Below are 21,723 nucleotides of genomic sequence, written 5' to 3'. Positions count from 1 at the left end.
TAGACGTAAATGTTGGATAAAATTTGACTAGTGGCTCATTATGAAAAAATAGGAGTACATATCTAGCCACCATTTTATAATGTGGCTAGTCAAAAGATCTTTGCTTCTTGTTCTTTCATTTGCAAGGAGTTTGAAATACAAACTGAGCATTTTAGAACAGCAAGTGTTCTTTTTAGAACATTTGACCATAGTAACTTATTTCAAGTGTTACATGTAAATCATAGTCCTTGAACATAAAACATTGTTTGAGATTTACAGAATAAAATGTCTTTGTAGATAAAGGATATTAAACTGTGAGTTCACACTGGATGGTAAATTGTTCAGTATATTTATTCAAAGCTTCTGCTGGCAATGCTAATTTTTGCTAGTTTAAGCAGTGTGCCTAGAGTAGAAAGAACGGTGTTCAGATCACAAATCTGAAGTTGAGGGCCTGGCTTTTATACTTTTCAGCTCTGAAATTCTTGCCAATTGTCAAACCTCTTTCATCCTTAGTATTTTCATCCATAAAATGGGGATAAAGTACATTATCTTATAGGCACTATTGATGTCATTAATTTATTAAAAAAATAGAGCATCTATCTACTGAGCTGGTACTGATGTAGGTGCAGGGGAGATAGCAGTGAACAAACAACAAATACCTCACTCTTATGGAGCTTACATTCTAGAGGTTAGAGGGTTCACTAAACAGTCACAGAAATGAATATGCACTATGTCAGGAGGTGATAAGTGCTAAGGAGAAAAATAAAACCTGGTAGGAGAACAGAGAAAGATAGGAAGTGGAATGATGTATTAGATCAGTTAGAGCCTCTCTGATTAGGGACATTTGAGCAGACAAGTAAAGGAAATGAAGGATAAGCTCCAAGTGCATTTTCAGGAGAAGAGGGTTCTAGGCATAAGAAACATCCAGAAAGACCATAACTGATTTGCTTAAAGAACATCAAGGAGGCCAATGTCCTGAGGATAAATAATTAGTAAGTGGAAAAAAGGTAAATGAAATCAGAGAGAAAATAGGAAGCCAATTTTATAGGGCATTTAATCTGAGTGAGATGGGGTACCATTGGAAGGTTTTTCACAGATTAGAGACATGATCTGACTTAAATTTCAACAGGAGAACAGATTGTAGTGGGGCAAGGATAAGAGCTATGAGGAGGCTCTTAACAATAACTCAGGTTAGAGGTGATGGTGGCTTGCATCAGGATGATAATGTTGGAGATGATCTATATGAAAGGCCTGTACCCAGCATTGGTACAGGTTTGTAATTATCTATGTCTTTCTCTTGTCTAGCCCCTCGGATGGCTGACAGTTGGGCTAGAGAGAACACAGAGTGGGTGTATGCATGCAAGGACATTTCATATCTAAGTCTATTATTGAGTGTGATCTGCTTTGGACTTCTGACCATTAGTGTGATTGATTGAGAATTGGCTCTATGTAGATTACCAATAAATTAGTACCCTGCTTTCTGGATTTGTAGAGAAGATGATTAAGTATATTATTAGTACTTTGGAGATGTGATATACTTAGCACATATGATATCTGGAATGGATCATTTTTATACTCTCTCCTATATATGAAAAGATTATTTTTAGTCATAATCAGTACTATTCATCATTCTCTTGATTTGTTCTTTAATTTTTAAACAATTAATGAAAAAGCAATAAATTTCAATTTTAAAGATACTTAAATTCAGAAACTTATCTCATGTCTGAACTGAAATGTGCACTCACTCAACAGAAATATTACACCTTGAAATTTGCATTATTTCATTGCTTTAGATTTTAAGCACAAATAAAAACTCCAGTTGGTCACAGAATGACAGAATTGAAGGTAACTCATGTTGTTTCTTTGTCTTTACAATCACTGTGTTATCATTGCTTACTTTGCACCTACTATTTAAAAGCTAGAATATGTAGTATCAGAGAGATTGCAGACACGAAATACACCCAAAGTTACCTTGAGTGATTGTGAACCTTTACAAAGTTATACGAGCTGAATAAACACATGTAGTTAAGACTGTGTATATCAGGGGTCAATGGTATAACTGGGAGTTCTCTGAGTCAACTTCTATGTAGAATGTTGATTTAAGGGTAAGTAATAAAGGGTGCTAATTTGAAACTTCATATATATTAAAGCTCAATAGTAACTACAATAATTATTTTGAACTTTGAACAACCAAAGATTTTTTAAGGGTTTTTCAGTGTTTTATTGCTAACATTGTTTAAAATTGCTGGTACATGGTGATGATAAAGAACATATTGACTTTTAGTCTTTTAAGAAAATTCTCTATAGCTAGTGTACTCTTTTATTGCTTACACTCAGGGTTATCTGTTCCCATTGACCCATCTTTGGTATGCCATTGCTTTGGGGAAGAATATGTAATTGTAGATCAGTTCCATGTGACCTTTGTAAGAGATACAACATTTGAGTTGGCACTCTCTGCATTGGTTAGTTGGGATGGGCAACTGGTAAGTTTAACAGCTTATTTGATTCTGCTATGAATAACAGAGATTTATCTATACTGGTTTAAAGCACACAAGATTTTATTCTTTCACATAAGAAATCAGGAGGTAGGCATACCTTGGCCAGTATAGCAGCTTCAGAAAGTCTTTAAGTATTTACTTCTCTGCTTTATCATCCCTAGCATTTGGCTTCCTTTCTTCATGGATAAGATGAGTTCTTAAGCTCCAGAAAATCTATTAACATCCACATTTTGGAAGGGCAAAAGACGAGGGAAAGGACTTGACCCCTCCTTTTTAAGAAACCATCTCAGAAGTCCTATTTAATACTTCTACTTATGTCTCATAAAAGAACTGAGTCACCAGGCTGTTTTCAGCTGCAGGGGAAGCTAGGAAATGCAGTCATTTAAACTGGGTGGCAAAATGTACACCTAAAAATTGGGGGTGGGGTTTGTGACACAAAGGAATAAGGGAAGAATGTGTTCTTGGGAGACAAACTACAGTCATTGTCACATTTAATCCCCCTGTATGTCTGCTGGTATAGAAACACAGAATCTTAGGGCTTGTACTTAGCATTGGAACTATAAGCCAAAGCCTGTTAGATATTACTAATAGTAAAAATGCTGCCGTCTCCCATCAATTTGGTGAAGGATCAATCAAGACTTGACATATCCTAGTCTTCCTATACTTCCTCCCAATGACAGGAGGAAGTACATCCACTTGATCTTTTGTGACCAAGTGGATGGTGATATCCTTCACTGTAATAGAGAATACAAAATGGAGCTGTGTTTGTAGAAGAGGTGGAGAAGGGATACGACTAATACAATCTTAGCCCTGGTGAATCTGAGATGCTTGGACAGTCTCTCATTGTAGATATCTAATAGGCTGTTGGTGATCTAGATATTAAGCTCAGAAGGAATTGGGAGGCATTGATAACATTCGAAGTTCTGAGAGTAGGTGAACTATCAAACATTTATGATATTAGTGACCATGTGAGTTGTATTTAACTTATGCTAGTTTTGAGTCTGGGGCCTTGTGAAGAATATGAAACTCACATGTCTCACATATCTCTTACAATTAATATTGAAAATTTAATTGTATATAATTCATGCACAGAAAACAATAAAAAATAACACATTTTTCATTAAATTAGAAAGGATCATTTTGTTTTCAAAGTTTTTATTCTATTTTCATAATAAAACACTGTAGCCCAAGGAAAAATTTTTCTAGTGGGACAGTCAATGTGTTAAAAATGCTGTTCAGCCTAGGAAAGTGAGAGGTGGGAAAAGAACTTGAGCCTCCTCCTTTGTGAGGTCTTCTAACCTAGAGCAGACCAGTCCATAATGTTATCTACTTTACAGAATTTTCATTGCAGCAATATAGTTTCAGGCTTTATTCTCTGCAGTTCTCATGTTGCTTTTGGGCAGCTGTAATGTCCAAGTTGAATGGCCTTGAAAATAATCTAGCCTAGCTCCTTAGATCAGGGGTCAGGAAACTACAGCCTGCTGGACAAATCCAGCCCTCAAGCTAAGGATGGATTTTACATTTTTAAATGTGTAGTAAAACATCAAAATAAGAATAATATTTTGTGGTACAAGTATATGGAATTATATGAAATTCAAATTGCAGAGTCCATAAATAAAAGTTTTATTGGAACATAGCCATGCCATTCACTTGTCTATGACTGTTTTCGTGATACAAAAGCAGAGTTGAGTAGTTGTGACAGAGACCATATGGCTCACAAAGTGGAAAAAAATTACTATTTGACCCTTTACAGAAAAGGTTTGCAAAGTCTTGCCTTAGAGCCCTGGGTTTACCGTGGCAGTGCTTTGGGGAGTGGGGGAAAGGGAGAGGCAGTAGTCTGGATCTTCCACTTCTGGTTTATGTAGAACACCTGGGCTTTTGTTTTATATGTTGGGTTGTTGCTTAAAGTTTTGGAAAAGAGGTTTCGTGCATCCTTTGTTCCCCTTAACCCATAACAAAATGTTTGAATACTACTCATTTTGTATATTATTGACACTGAGGTCCAGAGAGGGAGAGTGCTTGACCCAAGACTGCACAGATACTCAGTAATTGGGCTAAAAATCCACAGATTCAAATTCCCAGTTATGTGTGCTTTGTTATGTGAGGTAAATTTAGTAGGGCCAAGGGAAGAGAAACTCACCTATTATGTGTCAGTTATATTAAATATTATCTCAATCAATCCTCACATTAGCCCCTACTACGCAATTAACTACTTAATGTCTAAATTTGTTCATTTGTTAGTTTATAAGTTCATGCAACAAATATTCACTGAGTATCTGCTATGTGCCACATACTCTTCTAGCCATTGGGGAGACAACAGGGAGCAAAACAGAAAAATGGTCCTGTTTTCCCAGAGTTCATATTCTAGTCTAGCTTGGAAACAGGGATAGACAGATTAAGCATCTTGCTCAGGGCAGCAACAGATTTCAAATCCAGATCTATCTGATTGCAAAAGCCTTACACGTTCCACTAACCATTCATCCCCCCCCAGGACTCATCTACTCTTCATCCACCCAGTAATCTACTCACCCATGCACAGAGCCACTCATTCATCCATTTATCCATCCATTCATCCATCTGTCCATCAATCTAGTATATTTATTGATCACTTACAAGCTGCTGGGTACTGGTGATACAGCAGGCACAGTCTCCTACCTTTTATCCCTATGTCTTGCTGTTAGCAACATAGTATAATGGTTAGGAGCACATCCCCTGGACCCAGATTCTAGATCTTTATTGTTTGTATGGTCTTGGGCATCCTATTTGACTCTTCATTGTCCTTGTCTTTAAAGTTGGGAAGATAGTAGTGCATACCACTTTCATAGTCTAGTTGTAAGGATTAAATGAGTGAATACTTGTAAGCACCTTGATCTGTGCCTGACACAGAGTAAAAGCTATATAAACATTTGCTTGTTATTATTTTTACATTTCCTTTAGAGTCAGAGACCATCCCAGTTGGCTCAGAAACACAGCTTCATTTGCATAGTATCACCGACTACTCATGTTACATTTCTCAGGGTCATTTCAAGTTAATCTGAGAAATAAATTATGTCCATACTTAATAACAACTCAATATGTTCCCTCTCCCATGTAATAGATGTATGATAAAAAATTATATATTTATTCTGGAATAGTTAATACATGCACTGGATACACAATTCAGAGTAGGGAAGGTAAAGTGGTGAAAAATAAGTCTCCCTTCTTTTCCTATCCTGTTACTCAGTACTTTCTCCCAGAGGCAGCCATCGTCATCAGCCTTTTAGGTATTCATGTATAGATATTCTTTACAAACATATATCTATGTGTGCACACCTATGTGGACAAACACACACATACACTTTCTTTTCTTCAAACATATAGTAGGATATTCTTACAGTTCTGCACTTAGGTATTTTTTCAGTTAATAAAATGTTGTGGAGATTATTCTATATCAGTGCAAGTAGAGAAGCCTCCTTTTGTATGGCTACAGTGGATTCTGTTGTGTCTCCTATTGATGGCCAGTTGGGTTGTCTGTAGTCATTAGCCATGATAAATAATGCTGAAGTGAATTTTTATTATGCAGCCATGATTTCCAAGGTGCTGTACCAGGCTGAGGTATGAGAGAGTCAAAGCAAAGCATGGTTTATATCTTCAAAGAGTTTATGATTGACTAGGGGAGAAGTAAAGCCAGCCTGGGCTAAATGCTATAGGAGGTATCAAGAAGATGATATAGGGGAACAGGGGAGCAAGAGCATGGTGGGGGAGGGTTCAGAGGACTGTGTGGGGCCTCTAAGAGGAGGTGGTATTTAAACCATACTTTTAAGCCTTTCAGATACCAGAGTTGGATTGGGATGGGCAGTAGGCATGGTATGTGAGGCATGAGATGTTCCAAGCAGAGGGTACAATATAAGACAAAGAATCAGGGCATGGAAAATATAGTATGTTCTGCAAACAGCATGTGGGTGCTCTGGTGTGACTGGAGCCAGTAATTCTCAAGAAGACCTCAGAAGCTTTGCCTGGTAGGAAGGACAATGATATGATGAAACAGTGTAGAGAATTCCTTTGGTGACATAGATGGAGCAGGTAGGAGGAAGGAAGGTGTTGCACTTGACAGCTGGAAGAAAATTACACAGATATTATAACAGGGGATCTCAAATACTCTGACTCAAATGAATGTCTATTGTGGAAATTTCATGGGAAAAAAGCATGATTACAAGTCAGACTGACCTGGGTTTCAGTCCTGCCTCCACTAGCAGCTATGGCTATGTGTCCTTGGCCAAATCATTAAATCTCTCTGAACTTCAAGACCCTTATCTATTGAATGAAGGTAATAGCTTATATTAGTAAGGATTCTTTAGAGAAACAGAACCAATAGGATGGATAAGTGAATAGACAGATAGGTGTTTATTATAAGGGATTGGCTTATGTGATTACGTAGGGTGAAAAGTGCCTAAGGGTCCTAAGATCAGCAAGGTAGAGACCCAGGAGAGCCAATGTGTAGATCTAGCCCCAGACTGAATGCCCCAGAAGTAGGAGAGCTGATGGTATGAGTTCCAGTCTGAAAGGTATCAGGCTTGAGACACAAGAAGAATTTATGTTTCAGTTCAGGTTTGAAGGCCAGAAAAGACCAATGTCCCAGATCAAGCAGTCAGGCAGGAGGAGTTCCCTTATACTCAGCCTTTTGTTCTATTCAGGTATTCAATTGATTGGATAAGGCGTAGCCACTTTCGGGAGGACAATCTACTTTATTTTGTTTACTGATTCAAATGTTGATTGTATCCAGAAATACCCTCAGAGACACACCCAGAATAATGTTTGCCCAGCACAGTCAAGTTAATACATTAACATTAGCCATCACATAGCTTCACCTGTCTTCCCAGTCTGCTATGAGAATCAGATGAGTGAGTAGACATAAATGGGAAAGGGCTTTGTGAACTATGCTGCTCTGTACCCATTATTCCCGACAGGCCAGTATATGATCTTTCACGCTGTCCTGAATTCAGACCTCAGAAGACCAGACCTAACTTTCTTCTTCTCTGAGTGCCAAGAGATCCAATAGGAATTTCATTCATAAGGAACCCTCCTGCCTCAGCCCAAGGCTTCCGGGATTCTGTGCTTGAGGAAAGACTGAGAAAGGTTCCTAGACAGCCCTGTAACATGATGAGAAAAGCTGCTCCTTAAGAACCCATTGCTTGGAAAAGTTTTCATATTATGTTGATCTTGGTGTGTGTGTGTTTATGTTAGAACATGACTAGTTTTGTAAGTGATCAAACTGCTAAGTAATGGAAGCCAGACAGGAAGAGAGAGAAATGTATTTAGCTATCTCTAAGAGGTCCTGTTGACATGAGGAGATATCCTATCAAATGATCTGCCTAGCATACCAGGGAAGTGACGTTTAAGCTGAGTAGTCATCTATGTAGAGATTTGGGAAAAGATTCTGACACATTTGGATTACAATAAAAACAATAAAGGAAGATACAGTGAGGTTTGTGGGAAGTTGAGGGGAGGCAGCAGGAATAGCATATGCAAAGGCCTTCAGGTTGAAACAGCTTGGTAAGCTTGAGGGATAGAAAGAAGGCCAGGGTGACTAGAGCACAGGGAGAGAGGGAAGTGAGTGGCATGATAGGAGAGCAGCGTCAGGCAGGGGCTAGCTCACAAAGGACCTTATAAGCCCAGAGAAGGTATGCATTGGCTATATACTCAAAGGTAGTATGTGGTTCCATTGCCGATAGCACAGACCCTGGAACCATACTGCCTGGGTTCAAATTTTGACTCTGTCACTTCTTATCTATGTGACCTTCAGCATGTTACCTAATGTTTCTGTGCCTCTGTTATGTCTTCTGAAAAGTAGGGATAATAACAGTACTATTCATACAGTTATTGTGTGGACTGAATTAACATGCTCACAGTATATTAACTCAATCCCCACAGTATGTGTGGCATTGCTGGGCACATGGCTAGTGATATTTATTTTAAATACAACATGAAGTGTTTGAAGTAGTAGAATGATAGCATCTGCTCCATTATCTGAGAAGATGACTTTTGCAGACATTATAGAGAAAGGATTGAAGAGGGTGAAAGTGGAGATGGCAAGCTCAACTGAGAGGCTGTTGCAGAAATGCAGTCAGTGGATTTTGATAGAGAAGGGCAGGTTGACACCCATTTTGAAGATAGAATCAGTGGGGCTTGCTGCTGGATTAGTTGAGATAGGAATAGGACAGGGAGGAAAAAAGGAGTATAACCCTTAGGTTTTTGGCTCTGCCACTGACCAGCTATGTGATTTTGAGTAAGTGATTTAACCTTTTTAAGCTTTAGTTTCCTTGTTTATTAGTCAGGGTTCTCCAGAGAAACAGACAGAACCAACAGGATATATGTGTGTGTGTGTGTGTACGCGCACACATGTGTGCAAAGAGAGAGGGGAGGGAGAGGAAAAGGGGAGACAGAGAGATAATATTTATTTTAAGGAGTTGGTTCACATGATTTTGGTGGCGCAAGTCCAAAATCTGTAGGTTAGGCCAGCAGGCTGGAGACCTAGGGAAGAGCTGCAGTCCTAGTCCAAGTCAGTCTGCTGGCAGAATTCCTTCTTGCTTATGGGAGGTCAGTCTTTGTTCCACTAAGATCTTCAACTTATTGGATGAAGCCCACCCACATTATAGAGAGTAATCTGCTTTACTCAAAGACTACCAATTTAAATGTTAATCTCATCCAGAAAAATACCTTCACAGAAATATCCAGAATAATGTTTGACCAAACATCTGGGCACTATGGCAGCCAAATTAACACGTAAAATTGACCATCACACCTTATTTATGAAACTGGAATAGTGGTAGAACCCAAATCATTAGTACTGTTGTTTTGAGGATGAAATGATGTTTATGTAAAGCACTTGGTACAATGTCTTTCACATAGCAAGTACTCAATTAGTGATAGCCTTTACTATTTTAATATCATAATAAATTCTCACATTCATTTGGTATTTTGCATTTTCAAAGTACCTTCACATGTAGGAATTCATGTAATCTTCACAACATTCTTCCTACTTTAAAGTTGGGGAAACTAAGGCTGGAAGAGGTGAAATATCTTCCACATAGCTATATCCAGACAGATCCAGGACAAGAAGTAGGTGTATAACTCCTAGTGCGTAACTGTACACCAAGTAAGGAGGCATCACTCTCCTCACTTAACAGCAGTGGCTGTTTGCCTAGCTTCCTTCATTCCAAAAGTGAAGAGCACCAGTAATAAGATTATGAATGCAGTAAGTCTTGAGAATAATAGCTTCATTTACCAAGCCAGCATTTATTTTGTGGCAGGTCCTGTACTAAAGTGTTTTGCATGTGTATCTAATTTAATCTTCCCAACAATCCCATAAGGTAGTCACACTTCTCCAGTTAAAAAAACACGCACACGCGCACACACACACACACACACACACACACACACACACACACACCAAAAAAACCCTGTAGGTAGGGTGTGGAAGAGAGAGGGACCTTCAGTCCATATGCCAAGAAGACTAAAATGACTTTTGCTCCTTCCTCCCTCTCCACTATACATCCCAGAGAGGGTTAAAACTTTGGGAAGCTCTTTGAGTATTTGTGAGGTACATGTATTGGGGTATGTAAAGGCAATGAGGCCTGGCAGAGTGACTTTTGTATACATAACAGGAATTCTGTGAATGTTTGTGGAATGGATGAATGACCTGATGAAAGGGATGATACTCAGGCCCCTGTAGCCACCAGTCCTGGAGTTGGCCCTGGTGAAGGCAGAGGCACCATAGCAAACGTTTCCTTTGGCCCAGGTAAAATGGCTGTGAGGTGAACCAGGCAGTAAGGTGAGGGAAATAGCTGAAACAGGAAGCTCCAGAAGTCATTCCTGGGAAAATTACTTAACTCCTCTAGACATCAAAATAGGGCCTTTCTCCTTCCCTCTATTCCCCAGACCCCATGTACGCATGCACATTCATTCATTCAGTAATATTTATCAAGTACCTGCTATGTCACAGATACTGTTCTAGGCACTGAATGATGAACAAAGCAGACAAAAATCCTGTCCTCATGGAACATATATTCTAGTAAGGAATATACATGCTAATCAAATGATTAAATAAAATATGTAGTATGTTAGTTCTATGTGGTAAGGAGTAAGGAGAAAAATATAGCAGGAAAGAGGGATAAAAAGTATGCATGTGGGTGGTTAAAATTTTAGATTTCTATTTCTTGATGCATTCCCTCACAAGGTTGCTATGAGGATGATATGTGATAAAAAGCCACAGTATTTAAGAAGCTGTGAAGTTCTGTTTATATGTGAGGTGCAGTTATTCTTGGGGGATAATTTTCTCTAGGTCCTTATTTGCTTTTCCCTTTTCCATCATCAGTATAGTAAGCACCAAGAATTCTGGCCTGGAAGATGGCAAACTTAGGTTCTAGATCTGGCCCTAGCATGATTGTTTTCTAAAAAAGCTCAAATTTATAGAGCTATACAAATTCTAAAACACTTGCCCCAGAACTGGGTCTTCTGGCTCTTAATCTTTGTTCTTTCCACGCACCCATGAAACAATGAGAGCAGTGGAAAGTCATTTTCCTCCTCAGAAACAAAGTGTTTTTCTTCTATAAAATGGGAATTGTGACCCCCTCACTACCCCTTTCCAGCCTCCTTGGGCATATGTGAGCTGCAGACCAGACTGTGGATATGAAAGGGTTTTGTATGCCAAAAATTGAAACTGTAAGGGCTGGTTGCTAGGATCTGGAGAGTTGGTGTTCCTGTTAAGTGAGTTGTTTTTTTCCTTGTAAACTGGGTATATGTGTGGAGCAGGGAGAGTGAGCTTTCAGAACTGGTGCTACTTCCTTTCCTTTCTGAGAAGCAGCTGAGGGGAGCGGGGGCAGCACCAAGCCTCAGCACCTCCTAGAAATAGGAACAGTTACACGGAAATGCTTGGCATCTCATGGTGGAGTGGCAACCACTGGTGTGCAGACCCTTTTGGCCACTCTGCTTTTGTGAACTGGGAACTGGAATGCATTTCCTGATGCTTAATACACAAATGACACAAAAGCCACAAATGGCTTTTAAAGAACTCCACTTGCCCTTTAGATATTATCTCATTTGAAATGCTGGGGGTAAGAACAGGGAGCCTTGAATAGGTGGTATCATCATTTATTTAGTACCTCCTACCTTTTTTTTTTTTTTTTTTTTTTTACTGTGACAATTCTTCATATCCTAACTGAATTTTTCATTCTGTACAGCACTTTCAAATCCATTATCTCATCATCTCTCTGGCAGGTATATTTGTGACTTCTATTTATAGATGAGGAAACTGAGCCTCAGAAAGTATATGATTTGCCTAAAATTGGGGGCAGAAGTTACATTCAAACCCTCAAATAATAGTATTTATTAACATTTACTGACCATTACTATGTGCCAGGAATTGTTCTAAGTGCTTTACATATTCACTCATTAAACCTTCATTAACAAACATATGAAACTGTCTTTTTTGCAGATGAAGAAACTAGATGACAAAGTCTGGGACTTGCTCAAAATGAGAGGCAGAATGAGTCCCAGGGCATTCTACCATTCTCCTCATTTTAAAGATGAATAAATTGAGTTCAATGTCATTAAATAACTTGCTCAAGGGTATTGGAAGAACTAAGGTTGAATCTCAGCAGGCTGGCTCTAGAGCTTGTGTTCTTAACCATCAAGCATACTACTTCTAAGTCTAGGGCTCTTCCTATCTTAGTTAACTGAAGCAGAGAGAAAGAGGGAGAAGGGGACACACTTATTAGTGTCACACAGAAGATTTAACATTTTTTAAATTTTGATATTTGAATAGATAATATATTTACATGGTAAAAAATCAAACTATAAAAATGTATACAGTGGATCTTCTCTGTCCACTCATCAGAGGTCACCAGCTTTATGCTTTTTTATGTATCCTTCAGAGTTTCTTTATGTAGATATAAGCAGAATCAATTATTCTTATTTACTATTGTTTTTACTCAAAAAATCATATGCCATACATACTATAGTTTATCCTTGAATAACACAGGGATTAGGGTGCTGACCCCCGTGCAGTCAAAAATCCATGTATAACTTTAAAAACGTAAGTACTAGTAGCCTACTGTTGACCAGAAGCCTTACTGATAACAGTTGATTAGCACATATTTTGTATATTATTTGTATTATATACTGTATTCTTACAATAAAGTAAGCTAGAGAAAAGAAATGTTTTTAAGAAAATAATAAGGAAGACAAAATGTATTTACTGTTCATTAAGTGGAAATGAATCATAAAGGTCTTCATCCTCATCATTTTCACATTGAGTAGGATAAGGAGGAAGAGGAAGAGGAGGGGTTGGCCTTGCTGTCGCAGGGGTGGCAGAAGCAGAAGAGGTGGAGGAGGTAGAAGGGGAGGTCAGGAAAGGCAGGCACACTCGGTGTAACTTTTATTGAAGAAAACCCATGTATAAGTGGACCCATGCAGTTCAAACCCATGTTGTTCAAGGGTCAACTGCATTCTGCATCTTGCTTTTTTCACTTTATGTACCTTTGAGATCTTTATCAGTCCAAAGAGAGCTTCAGCAATCTTAGTCAGACCCTCACAAATTTCTATAAACCTCCATCTATCTATGTGTCTTGCACAATTCTCTTCTTTACCAACCTCTGGGGGTGTCTGGCCCTCTCTTAACATCTTCACTTAGAGTCTCATTGCTAGACTCTCTAGGACTTCTACAGAAAATATGGTTTCTCAAAGTCAATTCCTTAGTCTCTCTCTGACACATAATCCAGCTTCTTATAAACTCCCCATCTGAACTAACCCTCTTCCTCCTTTTGCAATTTCAACTTATTTCTATCATCTTCCTGCCTACCTATCAACCTACCTGCTTATCTATGTAATTCTTGTTGAGCACCTCATATAAGCAAAACTCCATGATTGATTTGATGATGAATGCTTAGTGTACTGAATATCCAATGGCTTACAGTTTAAATAAAGCCTATAAATAAATAAACCTGGGGATGGAGGTCAGAGGAGATAGCGGCTAAATGAGTTATGAGGCCCAGGAATGGAACTATCTAGGAGATGGGGCTCCACAGAGGCCCCCAAAATTGGGTCCTGATACTGCCCATCTAAGTCTTGAATTGATGCATTATTGGCTTTGGCTGCCCAGAAAGATCCTGAGCCGGACAGGAAACCAGTACAATGGTTCTGAAGGAGCTTTTAGACCTTTGCTGATCTTTTCCTACCTGTTTTCTCTCTACCCTGAGTAGAGACAGATGGTCTTGCCTACTAGCTTGCTTGAAATAGAACTGAAATAGGCCCAAAATAAATGTGAAATAGGCCTGAAATAGATCCATGCAAAGGAACAGGAGGAAACTTCTGCTTCCTGAGTATTCAGATATTTATTCAGTCTTTGGCCACAGGAGGGCGGAATAGGCAGTGTTTCTTGAGGAAAGGGCACCTGGGTGGTCGCATAGAGTGGCATCTACCTCAACAGGGAACAGAAAACCAAAGAAACTGAAATTCTCAGCTTGTAATCTGGACCTTTTAGTTCCTTTTGGTGGAGTTCTTACCCCCTTGAGGGTGGGGGAAAGGCAAAGGTTCATACTCACAGGCAGTAGCAGGGAATGGTTTCCATGGCTTCCTCTACATTTTACATTGTGAGTCAGCAGGGCTATGCCTTGCTCTTCATTCACTCATTCATTCATTAATTTAGTTATTCAGTCATAAAAATATATTTATCAAGTAAGTGCTAAGCACTATTTTAGATACTAAAGACATAGCAATAAACATAACTTAAATTTTATAAAGGAAGGCAATAAACAAGAAACAAAAATTATGTAATATTTCAGGTAGTGATAAGGGCTATGAGTGAAAAGCAGGATAAGTGGTTGGAAAGTGATATGGTGGTGCAATTTTAGAGAGGGTGGTGAGGGAAGGACTCTTTTAGGAGGTGAAAGAGCTAAACTTGTAGGTAGCTAAGAGAAAAGTCTTCAGGCAGAGTCAAATTCTTAATCCTTTCTCTGATTTTCCCCCTAAAACTCCACCCTCCACCACACAATTATATACAACCTAATTCTTTAACTTAAGCTAATCACCCATCACCCTTTGCTTAGGGTACCGCCTGAGCCCAAGTGTATGCCTGCCACACCTTTGGCAAAGGCTGTAAAAGATTTGAAACAACTAATCCTTTATTTTACTCTGTAACTAAAAAGAAGTCATAACTTTTTGAGCTTTAGGGAAAATGAGAGACTTGTCTGAGGTCACACAGCTACCAAGAAGCAGAGGCTCCTTATATCTGAAAGTTTTAACTTCTCATCCACCGCTCTTCTCACTTTGCCATGAGTTTCTCCAGGCATTTGGAGACACAGCAGCACACTTGAGCATTAGCTGTTTTAGGTGAATGTGAGCTCACAGGTAACTTTTCCTAAGGTGCATTAACGGGAAGACCAGTGTTCAGAATAAAGGAGATGACAGTCCCACTCTACTGCCCATTGTCACTCCCATCTGGATATATGTTCTGAAGGATGTAGACACACTGAAGAGCAACCAGCCTGCTAAGGAAACTGCAAACCATATCACAAGTGGAAGATGTTAAAGAAATGGTCATACTTCTCTTTATGAAAAATAAGTGTGTGTGTGTGTGTAGAGGTGATGTTTAGGAGGAATTAGGATTTGAAGTCATGATAGCTGTCTTCCACCTTCTATTTTTTCGAAGGACTTGTTTGTTTGTTTTTTTTTTTTTTTTCATGGCCAAGAGGGTAGTACTCTAACAAATGGACAGAAGCCATAGGATAGTGAATTTCAGCTCAAAATACCGTTTCAACTTTGGATACTTCAGAGTGAGTTTTCTGTTACTGAAAATATTCTAGCAGTTGCTGGACAAAATTTACCAGAGATAGTGGAGGAAAAGGGTGGTTTGGGAAACAGATCTCAGTTCAAATCCTGCTACTGCTGCATTCTACCTGTATAGCTATGGGCAAATGATGTAAACACTCTGAGCTATTGTTTCTTACTCTTTAAAATAATGATAAGAATTCCTTCTCAGACTTCGAGGGATAATTAAAATAATATGTTGAAAGGCCTAGCGCCCATATGTGCCTAAAGTAGATGTTTCCTCCTTCTCCTTTGCCCATAACATACACTGAAGAGAGGATTCCTATGTAGGGAGATTTGGAGGAGATGATCTTTTTTTCCCCTTTGAACATACAATTCTTAATTTGTTCTGTAACCATCAGCAATTTTATTCATTATCTGATTGTGCTTGGAACATTTACTATATGACATTGAAATGATGATCTCTCCCACTAGACTTTAAGCTCCCTAAGAGCCTGATCTGTATTCCTTAGCTATCAGATTAAGTGCTTATTGAGTTGAACTGATTTTGGAGGAGTGGTGATCTCTGTGCTAAATAATTGAACTAAACAGTTCTTGTCCTCAGCGAGCTGACTCTCTTAAATAGAACTCACATACATGAATGTGCAAAAACATCTAGTCACATCTAGTCACATCTAGCCAAGACAACGAACAGACAGGATTCATCTCTGCATATTGCCTGTGGCAAGCATCAGGAACTATTGGGTGGCTGGGGTTGGGGGTTGGATGGCAAATAAGTAAGTAGCAGCTGGGGGATCAGGACAAAAAGCAAAACTTTCCTTGAGAGTGCTTTCTGCCAAAAGTAGGACTTTGGGAGATATTTGAAATGTGAGAAGCAAAGGACAATCAGGAATTGCTTTTTTTTCTGAAAGAAGGCAAAGGTTTCAGACCTAGGGATCTTGGGTCTGGGAGGTGTGGGCCACTGGCACCCAGATCAGGACATTGAAACAGTCTATTCCTGTGACCTAAGAGACATCATGTCTATTAAAAGATGGGACATGAGTCACCAAATTTTATATATATATATATATCACAATATTTAAGATCACAGGTTCTAGAGCCAGACTATTCGGGTTTATATCTGGGCTCCACCATTTACTAGCCATATGACCTTTGGCAAAGTTACTTCACTTCACTGTGCCTCAGGTTCTTCATCTGAAAATAAGGACAATGATAGTATCTACCTCATAGGGTTGTTGTGAGGATGGAAAGAGTTAATGTCTATAAAGGGCTTAAAATAGTGTCTGGCACAGAGTAAATACTTTATAAGTTTAGCTATCACTATCTTTTGAACTGTCTTTTGGGGCCTCAGAGATATTGTAAATTTGGGAGCATTATTATTCCAGACCCTGTCATGGAGTGATTAGCTCCTCAGCTCTTGGCTGTGGCAGAAGTAGTGATAACATCTGGCTCAAAAAGATGGAATAACTTTCTACCAACTGAGATCATTCCAAAGACGAAGGCGCTGTCTTGAGAGGGAAGAACCATTCCATGGTTATGGGTGTTGGAGCTGAAACTGGATAGCCAATTGGTGGGGATGCTGCAAAAGGGATTGAAGGAAGTGTGCTAGACCAAGAGATTTTCTGATTCCTTGATGTTTGCCAGCAGAAGGGCTGGATCTGGGGAGGGGGCACTGCTGCTCAAAATCTGGGGCATTCTTCTAATTTTTTGAAATTGTGAGTAGAGTTGAATGGTCACCTGAGAAAGCTAACAACAGCTAACCAGCAATGGACAGGGCTGGTATGAAATGGCATGTTTCAGGGTCTGAAATCTCTCAAAAGTACTTTTGAGACTCATGGTACAAGGGTTTGATTCCCACTTTGCCAGCAGTTCGCTGTGCAATCTTAGGTTGCCTCTTTTATTCTGGGAATCTGGAATATGAGGGTTTAGATTTTCTCTGCAGTCCCATCAGGTCTCATCATTTGTGGTTGGAAGATATGATTCTTTGAGCGGAGACAACCAGATGAAAGAGACGTTCATGCATTCAACAGGGGCTTATGAAGTACCTGCTGAGTGTCAGGCACTGTGCTGAGAACAGGGGAGAAAGCAGTGAACAAGACAGGCATGGCCTCCTAGCTCCACAATCTAGTGAAGGATACAAACAAGAACAAAATTACAGTATAGTATAATAAGTGTTCCAAGAGAGCTAAACACAGAGTCCTAAGGAAGAGGACTGTCATCCACAATGTTTTTTGAAGGAGGGAACATCAGAGAAGGCCTTCTGGAGGAGATGTCACCTGAGCTGAACTTTGAGAGGGGAACTGAAGAAAGAAAGCAGTAGCCCTGAGGCAAGAGAACTCGGTGGGTTATGAAAACTACTGTAGGTTCTGTGTAGCTACAGAATAGAGAATGAGAGGGCCTGAATAGAGAATAAGAGCTGAGGTTACAGAGGCCAAAGGGTACCAGATTGGCAGGACATTGTATGCCTTGCTACGGAATTTGCCTTAAAGGCAGTAGGGAGCTCCCAGACCTTTAAGCCAGGGAGTTATGTAATTCATGTTTCAACTGCAAGAAATAAATCACTGTAGTTCGTTTTAGCAGAAGGAGTTGTAATACAGAAAATCAAATGATTACAAAATTGGTGGAAGGGCTGGAGGGGAAAGCTTTAGGCTGGGCCTCCAGGAATGAATCCCAGAACAATGCCAAGGTAGCTGCTATCTCTGCCACAAACAGAAAGATAATGCATTGGGCTGCAAAGGGTCTGGGAAATGCCAGTTTGTTGTTATTGTTGTAGATTTTTGGCTTTTAGGTAATATAGGAAGGCAGGCTAGAAGGAGGATGGCATGGATCCTTAGCAACCAATCCATAGTGTCTATCACAGGATTGATAACAGCAAAACTGCTTTTGAGAAAGATAATTTGGACAGAAAAGTAGAAGCTGAGTTGGAGAGAGCAGCACAAGAGACTAGGTAATGAATGGTAACAGATCAGAGATAATGAGGAACTAATTAAAGGTACTGGCAGGAGAGAGGAGAGAGGAGGGGAGGGAGGGAGAGAGAGAAATGAGAGAGAGAGATTAAGGGGGAAGAGAATCAACAGGACTAGGGGACTGGTTGGCTGTCAGCGAGATGAGGGAGAGGCAGGATTTATAGATATCTATCTTCTTGGTTTCTGGCTAGTCCAGTGTGTGACTGCCATTCCCAAGAGACAGAGTACTCAGGGAAAGAAGGAAGCTGGCAAAGGTGGGAGAAGATGAGTTCAATTTTGGACTTACTAAGTTTGATGTGCTTGTGAGCTATTATAGCAGAGATATCCAGAAAGCAGTTGGAGATCCATCTTTTGAGTCCAAAAGAGCTACCTGGGGGTCATCAACAGTTCCATGCTTACATGCAAACAAGATCCTATGTCTGTTTTGTTCCCCACTGGTGTCCAGTAACTTTGTTAAAAGGAAGTGCTTTAATGTGCAATGTAAGTGGTAGTTCAAGCCTTGGGAGCAGATGAGCCCATTCAGGGCAAGTGCAGAATTAGAGGAAAAGGGGACTAAGATCACAAGAACCTGGAGAAATCATGGCATTAATGACTGGATGAAGAAAAACTCAGGTAGGAAGTGAAGACAGTATAATCAGACAGGTAATATGGATGGTGTCCCCAAGGCAAAGAAGCATTTCAGGAATGAGGAAGGCATCAATGGAGTCAAGTGGGGGATAAATTAGGGAAGATAAAGGTGGAAACTTGGCCATGAAATTTAGCAACAAGTTGGTTGTTTGTTTACATTCAAAAGAGGTTCTAGTTTTCTATGGGATGATGGGAGTAAAGTCAGGCTACAGTGGGGTTGAGAGGTCAAAAGTTATTGAGGAAGTACAGACAGGATGAGATTGAACTTTCAAAGTCAAGGAGAAAGATTCTAGTTGCTGACATTATGGTACTGTCCTGATCACCAGTATGATGTGTCTCAACATAATCTAGAAGAATGGCTATCAAACTGTTTTGACCATTACTTGCTGTAAGAAGTACATTTTACATTACAACTCAGTATGTGTGTGTGTGTGTGTGTGTATACCTAAAACAAAAGCTTCATGAAACAGTATTTATGCTATTAATATATGTACATTTCATACAAGTGGAATAAAATGAAAACCTTTTGTGGCTACCTCTTTCATTTAGCATGTTTTCAAAATTCATCTATGTTGTAATATGTATCAGCACTCCATTCCTTTTTATGGCTGAATAGTATTCCATTGTATGGATACATTTGTTTATCCATTCATCAGTTGATATTTGAATTGTTTTTATCTTCTAGCTATTAGAACAATGCTGCTATGAACATTCATGCAAGTTTCATAAGTTTTTGTGTGGACATGTTTTCATTTCTCTTTGGTATATACTTAGGAGTGGAATTGTTGGGCCAAATGGTAGGCACATTTTGAGGAACTACAGAATGTGTTCCAAAGTGGCTCCACAAGTTTACATTTCTACCAGCTGTATTATGAGGATTCCAATTTCTTCACAACCTCCATACTTGTTATTATCATTTTTTTATTATAGCCACTAGAAGTGGGTGTAGAGTGGTATTTTATTATAAACAATGCCGTAGTGACTATCCTACACTTTTATTTCCTGCATTTGATTTGGATTTTCCTGATGGCTAACTTTGTTGAGTATCTTTTCATACAAATCCCTTATCAGATATATGATTTGCAAATATTTTCTCAAATTCTGTGGGTTCTCTTTTCATGTTCTTGATAATATCCTTTTAATTTTGATGAAGTTCAATTTATCTATTTTTTTTCTTTTGGTGCTTGTGTTTTTTATGTCATATCTAAGAAACCATTGCCAAATCCAAGGTTGCAGAGATTTATACCTATTCCCCCTGTTTTATTAAATATTTAACTACAACATCATTATCACATCTAAACAATTGATAGTAATTCCTTAATATCACCAAATATCCAGTTTGTGTTCAAATTTCCAGTTGTCTTAGATGTCATGTGTATGTGCAAATTTCACCTGAACTTAAATCTCTCTGTTTTCTTCCTATTTATTTGCTAAAGAACCAGTTTGTTGGTCCTTGAGAAAAACTGTAATTTTTTAGAGTGGATTTCCCTGTATTGCAGTTTAAAATATACCTCTGTCCTCTGTGTATTCTATAAATTGATAGTTGGATCAAGAAGCTTGATCTCATTCAGAGTTTTTGTTGTTTGTTTTGGGAAGAAGCATTCAAAAGTGATGTTATGAGACAAAACTTTTAACATAGGACTTCTTTGGGGTTTATTGTCTTGTAGGACCTGTATCCAGATAGTCATCCATCTTAAGATTTCTAGAGAATAGAAAGCAATTCTCATTCCTCTTAGAGTCCATAGTATGCCACCAGTTCCAGAACTTTATTTTATTCCTAGCCAATCCAGTTTCTTGCCTCTCTCCACCCATATATATCAGTTTACTCATACAGTTCTAAGATGTAAGAGCATTAAAGGACCTGAGTGATCTCTATAAGGGAGGCATTGGTTCTTGAAGGCTCACGGATGCGCTGAAATTGTATGTATTTTTCTGGGGTGAGGGTTCTGAGGTTCATTAAGTCCTCATGCGACAGAAGGGAGATAGACGCCTAGAGAGGAAAAGAGAATTGCCGGAAAGTCATACCGCAAGTTAGAGGTAGGTCTGAGAGTAAATTTGAAACTTTCTAGTCTCTAGTCCAGGACTTTTTCACCCTAGCTCCAGACACCAGGTCACAAACACAGAGCAGGACAATGATTACAAGCAGATTGCAAATTCTGTAGATTTTCTTTTTCCTAGGGAAATGTTTACCCTATGCTGGCTTCCCTGCGTAGTACCCAGCATGTTGGAAGAGGGCAAGCTGACTGTCATAGTCTGAAAAAAAACCATAATTAGGAAAGGAAATCTGACCGGGTGAGGGCAGTGATATGAGAGAAAGTCAAGTAGAATTGGATTTAGTAAATTTTGTGGTGTGTCTGTGTGGCTCTGTCCACAGCACTGGTTTGTTGAATTTTCATAGCTAATCATTGAGTTGCCCATAAATTCTTAGGCAGTGATCAAAGGCACCTTTGCTTTCTTTCTCCTTGGCCCAGGCTCCAAAGTGACTGTCAAGGTACATGTTTTCTCCCCACGTACCTATCCTTTTTTTCCATTCCTTCTCCCACCTCTCCCTTTTCCTACTTTTACCCCAGATTTCTCTTTCTTCGTTAAATCCTCTATCTCCTCTCCCTCCTTCTCATCTTTCCTTCTCTTTCTCCCTCTTTCCGTAGTTTCCTTCTCCATACCTCCTTCCGGCCTCCTTGCCTGCCACGCCCTCTGCCCTACATCCCTTTCGTTTCTTCCCTCCTTCTTTCCCACTCATTTTCCTCCTCTCCTTCCCATCTCCACCCATTCCTCTCAACCCACCCCCACGAGCTCCCCACCCCCGCGTCAGAACGGGTGGTGGGTGACTCCCGCCTGTCGGGATGGAG

General features: G+C 39.4%; 1 protein-coding gene across 1 annotated transcript in view; it reads left to right on the top strand.

Annotated features, from left to right (window-relative positions):
* ARHGEF9 (Cdc42 guanine nucleotide exchange factor 9) overlaps positions 1-21,723 on the top strand; it is a 241,991-nt gene that overhangs the window by 3,127 nt on the left and 217,141 nt on the right. The gene's annotated exons all lie outside the window — the stretch shown is intronic.

The sequence above is a fragment of the Microcebus murinus genome, unplaced genomic scaffold (assembly GCF_040939455.1).
Source record: "Microcebus murinus isolate Inina unplaced genomic scaffold, M.murinus_Inina_mat1.0 scaf001_hap2_Mmur4.0, whole genome shotgun sequence".
NCBI classification, from domain to species: Eukaryota; Metazoa; Chordata; class Mammalia; order Primates; family Cheirogaleidae; genus Microcebus; species Microcebus murinus.
This window is presented reverse-complemented; position numbering and strand designations above follow the sequence as displayed.